At 30.9% G+C, this 8,338-nt stretch overlaps 1 pseudogene; it reads right to left on the reverse strand.

Annotated features, from left to right (window-relative positions):
• Positions 1 to 7,306: 7,306 nt before the first annotated feature.
• LOC111373674 overlaps positions 7,307 to 8,338 on the reverse strand; it is a 12,583-nt pseudogene continuing 11,551 nt past the window's right edge.

Consider the following 8,338-nt stretch of genomic DNA (forward strand, 5'->3'; position numbering starts at 1 on the left):
TTATTTTTGTAAGTGTACGGATCGCAACAAGTAGTAACTGGACCTAAGAGTTTAGATTATCGTTCTCACGAAGAAAATATTTTAGCACTTAATCTAATCTTTTTTCTAACCACTATTCGATGGAAGCAAATAAAAACTTGTGATTTGAGTTGCAATCTAAATACTCAAAAGTGGATAACACACGATTGCTTCAGAAATTAAATAATGAACGGACATTATGGCAGAATAATTTCACCTATTGATCACCTTTAAGATTCACATCTAATATCGTGTTCGGTTAAATTCTTCTATTGTATTTAATTTACCCATTTCTTATTGAGCCTATTTAACCAATTTAATTATATATCTCTATGCGAATCTAATATAGTTAAACGAGTTCTTGGTCCTAAGAATTCAATTATGACCGCAATAATTAGTAGATGTATCTCTACTCGTTATACCTGTTCACCAAATTTTACTACATGATCTAAATTCTAAACTCATATCTCTATGTGTAAAGGATTCACGAAATCATTAAATTAGTGATCAAGTAATTTAATATATTAAATCCATAGTAAAATCAACACATGGAAAAAATAAAGACCAAGAATCTTAATTAAAAACATAAATGTTCCCAATTGGGTTACATTATTAGCCTTAACAATAGATCTAGCTATTCACAATGAAAGGAAAAAAAATAAATCGTTATAAAATACGTCATCGAATTTATAGTAGAGATGTAGAAAAAACAATATCAATCTTGCACTAAGAACTCCATCTTCCAATTTATGCTCCATCCCTTGAATTTCTTGTTGTTTTTCTTTCTTGAATTCTTCTCTTTAATCTCCATGTGCGTCCATTGTCTCTCAATCTGTGAATCCCCTTTAAAATTATGAGACAATTATATTTATAGGTGCCTTCCCGTGTGTTTAAAGAGTAGGATTTTTCATAGATTCCAAATGTTGCGGTATTGGCGGCGCCGCACATTCTCTCTGTCGTCCTTAGTGCCGCAGTGCCCCAAATGTTTTGCTCCTTCATTCGTGGCGCCGTGGCGCCACTATTCCAATCTTTGTGCTTTGCTTCTTTTGTCCTTATATCCATAATTTCTCTTCAATCATGTCAATAGCTTTATTTGATAAACTTCTTTGTACCTTTCAACATCTCAACAATCCTATAAACAATATTAACAAATACATTAAAAACGTTTAATACTCGTAAAATCTAGCTTACAATCAAGTTAAATTTGGCTTAAACTCGTGAGTAAAACACACTCGTCAATATTATTTTGTGTTTTTTTCTATGATTGGGATCTTTTGCCTTTCTTAAAAGCTACACTCTCCGTGATCAAAGTGGAACAGGAATGTTCTGGGTTGGATAACCTCAGTTGGATAGGATTGAAATTTTTAGAGGATATTGTTTATGCTGTGTCGATTTTTTGTTTCATTGCTCAAAATCTGAAAGAAAGTTCAGAAATTTGAAGTTCAGGTAACTTCTAGATTAATCCGATATTTATTTCATTTCTGGGTATTTGTTGGTAGCGAAAAATGGGTTTGTTTTAATCGTTTGATGTAAACAAATTTTTGTTTCCCTTCTATTTTGGCATGAATCGAGGATTTGGTAATAAAAAATTCTACCTTTTGATTTCTTTAAGGAATTGTATGCTATTTTGAGAACTTTATATGGAGATATACTTTTGTGATGAATAATAGCGGTGCATGTGGGATGGCTCAAGACAATTTACCAGTACTATATTGGATCAAATAACTATATTAAGGTTTGCATAGTAACTAATTATGCTGTTTTTATGGAACTCTGCTTGGCTTAATTCTGATTCTTGGCATTTGAATTGATGGCAAGTTGCACTCAGTTGTTATATCATTGCAGCGTGATCCTAATAGGAAGTTTATATTTGCTATAATGTTAGCTGCTCTACTGTTCATGTTTTATTTCTTTTTTATTAAGTCAATGCACTTCTGAAATTAGAAAAGTTTTTGAGTTATTTAAGATAATCAAAACTGAGATCATTGTATTGTTGGTCATAATGACAAGGCATGTCTCCAGAAATGAATGATTCGATAAAATCAATTGTAGAAGAGAAGGCCTCTCTATTGGAATCTGTTGATAGATGTTCTAATGATCAATCCAATGGCCCAAAAAGTGTAAATGCTTCTGTGGACAATCGAAAGAATACCAATCATTTGTTGAACGTTCCTATATTGAATACATGATGTATAAATAATTATATACGACGGTTCATGCGTTTCAAGTGTAGACAATAGGGTGGTTTAGAATTATTGACACCAACATAATCTATCATTATTTTTTAAAAAAAAATTCTTTTTTAGTATTTGCCATTCAAGTTTTTGTCACTTCCAACACACACCTCTTTTTCTTCTTCTTCGCTCTTTTTTTTTTTTTTTTTTGGGTGAAATCTCTCTGATATTTGTATGAATAAAGGATGAAGGCATTTGAATCGACTGAGAACAGCAAAATTAGGCTAGGTCTGTTTCGGTGATTTGAGGGTTTGATGCCATGCTCGGATTTGAGAGGATTATCTAGTTTTAAAATTTTAGTGTTGAATTGGATTTATTTTGGTCTGGTTAATACTTAATTTGATCACTTTTGAGTGTTTTATCACTTTTTTACGTGTTTGTCACTTTTTTAAGCTTTGTCACATTTTTTTTTGAAATTCTGTTACTTTTTAAATTTTTAGTGTTGAATTGAAACTATTTTAGTCTAGTTAATACTTCACTTGACTATAGAAAAGTGACACATTTTTTAGTATTTAATCACTTTTTTGAGTGTTTGTTTGTTACTTTAATATGTATAATTTTTTGAATTTCTGTCATTTTTGCTGTGTCACTTTTTAATTTTTTTTAATATTATGTTACTTTTATTTTTATTGTCTGATAATTTTACTTTTTAAATTTCTGTCACTTTTTTTATATAAGTGACATTATATATCTTTTTTTTAATAAAAAAGAGAAGCTAATCTTTTAAAGATCATGTTTAGAATTTTGTGGGTAGACTACGTTCAATTGGAACTATTGTAATCTGGTTAATATTTTATAATTTTCTCAAGTAGGTAGATTGTGTGACACTTTTTTTGAATTTCTATAACTTTTTAGTGTTCGCTACTTCTTTTGAATTTCTGTCATTTTTTTAAAAAAATTTCATGTCACTTTCTTGAACTTTCTATCACTTTTTTTAGTAACAAACATCACATTTTTGTTTTTGTGATTTTTTTTAATTAATAAAAAAAAGTGCGACACTTAAAAAAGTGACATAGCATCACTTTATTTTATTTTTTATTTCTGTCACTTTCTTAGAATTTTTGTCACTTTTTTAAGTGACAAACATTATTTTTTTAATAAAAAAGAGATGCTTAACTGAAAAAAGTGATTATAAAAATGTGACACAAAAAGTGACATTGTATCACCTTTTATTAAAAAACGACAATTAATTTAAACAGTATTTTTTACTTTCAAAATACTTTATATATGATTTTTCAAAAGGTCATTAATTTTAAGGGCACTTTTGTAAGTTGCCCTTAAATATTTAAACGAATCATATGATTTTAATCCAATTCGATGAATCATCATCGTCTCGAATTTATTTGGTAAAGAAAAAGGGGCTGGATTGAGATATGGGCTTAAGTTTGAGTCTGGAGGATGGGGCTAGGCCCAAGCAACAACGGATATAATTGTTGAGAAAACTACTAAAATCATTTTTCCTTTTTTAAGTTAATCAGGCATGAACCTCATTTTTTTTTTCAATAATCAGGTTGTCACATGAATGTTACTAACATAACACATATTAATTAAATTATAACTGAACATCATATTACGTCGTGCTTACACAATTTATCGACGACAATTTGAAAGTTTATAAGTTTGTTAATTCTGGAATTGTATTTTTGAACTATTGTTGTTATCAACTTTTTCATAATATATATATATTACTTGTTAAAAGTATAATTTATTAGGGATACTCATAATTTATAAAAAGTTTTAATAGAATAAATGCATTTTATATTTTTATAAGATCTATTATTTAAATGAATTTATTTTCTAATATATTAAACTAAAAGAGTCCATAGACTCAAGTCCTAATAACTTATTAATCTCAAGGAGTTGGGATAATGATAAACAAATTACATATGGCTGAATCTTAAATTATTTATAATTATAGGCAATAACGAATAGACTAGCGTGTGGCATTTCTCACTTATGAAGCGAGTAGCTGATCTTACAAGCTAAGATATAAGAATATTTATATAGGCACATGGACGTTTTGTCAAGAGAACAAAACATTTGAAATATGCTGAAGAGATTCTATCTGAACAGTTACCTGGGTGTTAGTGATTAATCTCTAACATTTGTCGGCAGAATTGGTCCCTCGATTTGAAGTCACCATAGTATCTTATATGAGGACAATCATACTTTGACATTGGATGTTGCTCTGCCAAGAGGCATTAATACTAATTCATTCAGGCATCTCAATAATTATGTGGAGGTTGTGAGGTGATCAATAGAGAATTCATCACTCTTAGATAGCGAGATATTATGATCTGCATTTCATTCGGCTAAGCCAATAACGAAATTCTTAGCCAAAGTATGCTTGTAAACAAATAATGAAAGATATGATTAATAAATGAGATTGATACATTCCATATCTTGTATTTAATCGGATTATATTGATGAAATGATTATAGTTTTACGGTAAGCAAATAAGTTTGAATTGTCGAACCACATGACATTTTTTTATCACGTGTGTTGCCATGATACGTTGCTAAATGTTAATCTGCGACGAAGAATGTGAATTAGTGATAAATTAAAATATGTTTTGATTTATCTTATTTTGATTGAAACAAAATAATAATTCATGTAGTTAGTCATCATGATCAAGAACCTAATTGGTCACACACAAAAAGAGAACTAAAAGAATAAAATATATTAATTAATTAATTGACAATCATTGGGTAATAAATTAATTGGTTTGCCTATTAATAGACTAAGTTATATGAGGACATCCATTTTATCATTTTGGTAGTTCGACTTTTATTTATGTTTGGACTTTTTGTTATGTAATTGGGCTTTTATGAGAGGTTTGGCCCAAGTCCGGTCTCTTTAGGCTTTGGTTTTGCTATTTAAATCTAATTTGCTATTTAATTGAGAGAGTTGATGAATGAATAAAACATTTTGGTGGCTTGTGGCGAAAATTCCATCCTTCAACTTTCTTCTATTTCTTCCATTAGATTCTTCTTCTATTGTTCTTCCTTTAATCCTCTATTCCTTATGGATCTGTTTAGTTTTCCATTAATTGTTTAAGTTGTTGCTGCTTCACTAAACCCTTGTTTGAGCCTCATTCTTTCAAAAATTCATTTTCAACAACACATTTTTCAATATGCAAATGCAAATTTTTTTCTTAATTTTTAATCACAAATTTTCAATCAATCACTATTTAAAAATGCATTCTTTCATTTAAAATGGGGCTCAAACAAGGGCTAAGTTAATTAATTAAATTAATTAATTTATGGACCAAGTTTAATTAATTGGATTAATTAAACATTAGACCGGATTTGATTTAAGAGACGGACCAAACCCGCTTTGACATATTAATAAGTTGCTAGGATTTATGAAATCACTACTGCAATTATTATTGCCTTGCTAGCACAAAAAATGATAAAGCTTACTCTCTCATTCTTATTTTCAATTGTGAATTGCAGATCAAAATTGTTCTTTAAAGATTTTATCTAAAATATAATTCTTTATCACAGTTTCTCTCTAAGCACAAAGAAATTCCTTGGCGGGAATTGAATATAACTTAAATTCTGTTGTACATGATAAGTAAATTCCCCACAACAATAACAACAATATAAATCTTAGAACGAAATTTCCTTAAAAACTGTCCCACAAACAAAAATTTGAATTTTTTTTCTATCCAAAGCAAGCTGATATGATAAAGAAAAAAATAGATAGTTTAAATTTCGGTATAGAAAGTGTAGGTGAACATAAAACTTTATCTCTCTCCCCTGTTGAATAAATAGTAGTAACAACATGAACCCATTGAAGAATACTTTTACCAGGATAATCATTATTGTAAATTGACAAATTTTCACGTTTTACTTGATAACTGTTTGCCTATTCCATATAACACATACAGTAGTCTCATATACATGGTCTAATAACAGAAGTACTAGTTTTAGAATCTAGTTGGACCAAGAAGTTTTTTTCTGCTTACGTGTGATCAAATTTTCTAACCAACCCAAACTCACGAACTTCTGTCAAGAAATTTGCTGTACTATTGTTAGCTCCTCCATTTTAATTTTTACTTTGTAGGTGGTGAGAAGAATTGGTGTTCCAGAGCCTTATGAGAAACTAAAGGAGCTGGCTGGAGGAAGAGCAGTGACCAAAGAAAGCATAAGAGAATTCATCAAGGGATTGGATGTACCAACAGAGGCAAAAACAGGTCTCTTGAATATGACGCCTCATTCTTATGTTGGGGCAGCTGTGGAACTGGCTGAGAGCATAGAAATGGCTATAAGTTTGAAATTCATATGCTAGGGTGATCTTTCAAGCAAGATGAGAAGAAAGTGGGTTTTCTCTGCCTTGAAATCCATATTTAAATGCTGTTTTGTCTCGAAGACTTGTACGTGCTTACAATGATGTTCACACTAATGTAGGAATAGGGTTTGAAATGATCCAATAGAGTAGAAAAGGCAAATCTATATTATGGTAGAATGGTGCATATCTGAAATTCTAGCGTTCGAATTTTCAACGAAGTGAAACAAGTTTTACTTGCCAATGCCATGTGAGTTTGTGACTTACGAATACTAGATTAGAGACACTCAGTACATATGACTGTTCCGTAATAAATAAGAAGAAATATTGGCCTTAAAAAACCAATAAAAGAAAGGCTTCGATAATCCTACTCTCAAGTGTTCAAACCATTTGTTGATACATCCTACTGGCTACTGGTAGTGTTGCTGCCTGCTTTTCTTTGGAAGAGAAACAAAATGAAGAAAGGATAACAAACAAGTAATTCTCAATCAGGTCGACTAAATCGTCATTTGTAAATTTCCCTTATTGAAAGATTCAGTGAAATGAACCTAATTCCAATCATTCGAGAACTGAGCAAATAAGCCCCGTTTGAATCCCATTTTTCGAGGATAATGTATCTTAAAATAGTTTTTTTTAGAAAATGTGTGGTTAAAATATAGAAAAAATGTTTTGGGTATATGTAATATGTGTAAAATTATTTTATAGGAGAATATGCGATTGAAAATAAGTTTTGCAAAAATGAATTTTAAGAATAATGGGTCTCAAACAAGGGCTTAGATACATTGAAAAACTAGTGTCATTGCAGAAATGTACAATATGAAAAATCTATTTCATCAAAAAACTGATACAATTCAATTGCTTTTTAGAATAGCAAACTCTGTAGCAATTGCAATTCTGTCTACAGATACAAATAAAAGTTTCTACTTGTCCCCACCACCTCCAAACTTACCCATCATATCCTTAGCAGAACCCATTTGCTTCGTCAAGCTTTGTAAACCACTCATACCTCCGATTTGCCTCAACATCTGAGGAGAAAGGACTTTGCTCATGTGTTGTGCATTCATGTTTCTTCCTTCATCTTGCTCCAAATCTTGGCTAGCCGCTTGTACTCTTCCATCATTTCCTCTACATCCTTGACTTGTCGACCCGAACCTCTTGCTATCCGCTTGATTCGCGATTCGTTCATGAGCATTGGGTTGGAACTATTCAACTCTACAATATGAAAGAAATTCGATTAGAATAACAGACCAGAAACAACTAAATTGATTTGAACAAATTCGTCATGAAAATTCACCTTCTTTAGTCATTGAATTCATCATTGACTTGTATCTTATAAGCCTTGCTTGGCTTTCATCTTTACGGCTTTTTGGCATTGACTTTGCCCTAAATCCAGGAAACATGGAGAATACATACAAAGAAACAATCATCTTAGCAAAAAGGATAAACTGACTACAAAAATACAAGTACGTACTCAAAACCACAAGAAAGTTACATAGGCAAGTGACATACCTGCCCAATAGGACCCATTTTAAGTGTATTATGAAGTAGCTGGTACATAAGTCCCAATGTAAAATTTTCTTCGTTAAGCATTTGGAGAAGCTCAGTCTGTTGGTCCATCGGTACAACTTCCTTAATTTTATCCATGACTCCGGACAAGTCGCCCATACCTATGGAAAATTGAAAAAATTATAGATTGGGTGTTACAACCCACATTTTTATCTAGTCAAAGTCAATAGTGAAATTTTCAAAGTCAAGTCCAATGAGGACTTGTATGAAATAAATCATTTTTATTGGGA

This window comes from Olea europaea, unplaced genomic scaffold, assembly GCF_002742605.1.
Source record: "Olea europaea var. sylvestris unplaced genomic scaffold, O_europaea_v1 scaffold1152, whole genome shotgun sequence".
Lineage (NCBI taxonomy): Eukaryota > Viridiplantae > Streptophyta > Magnoliopsida > Lamiales > Oleaceae > Olea > Olea europaea.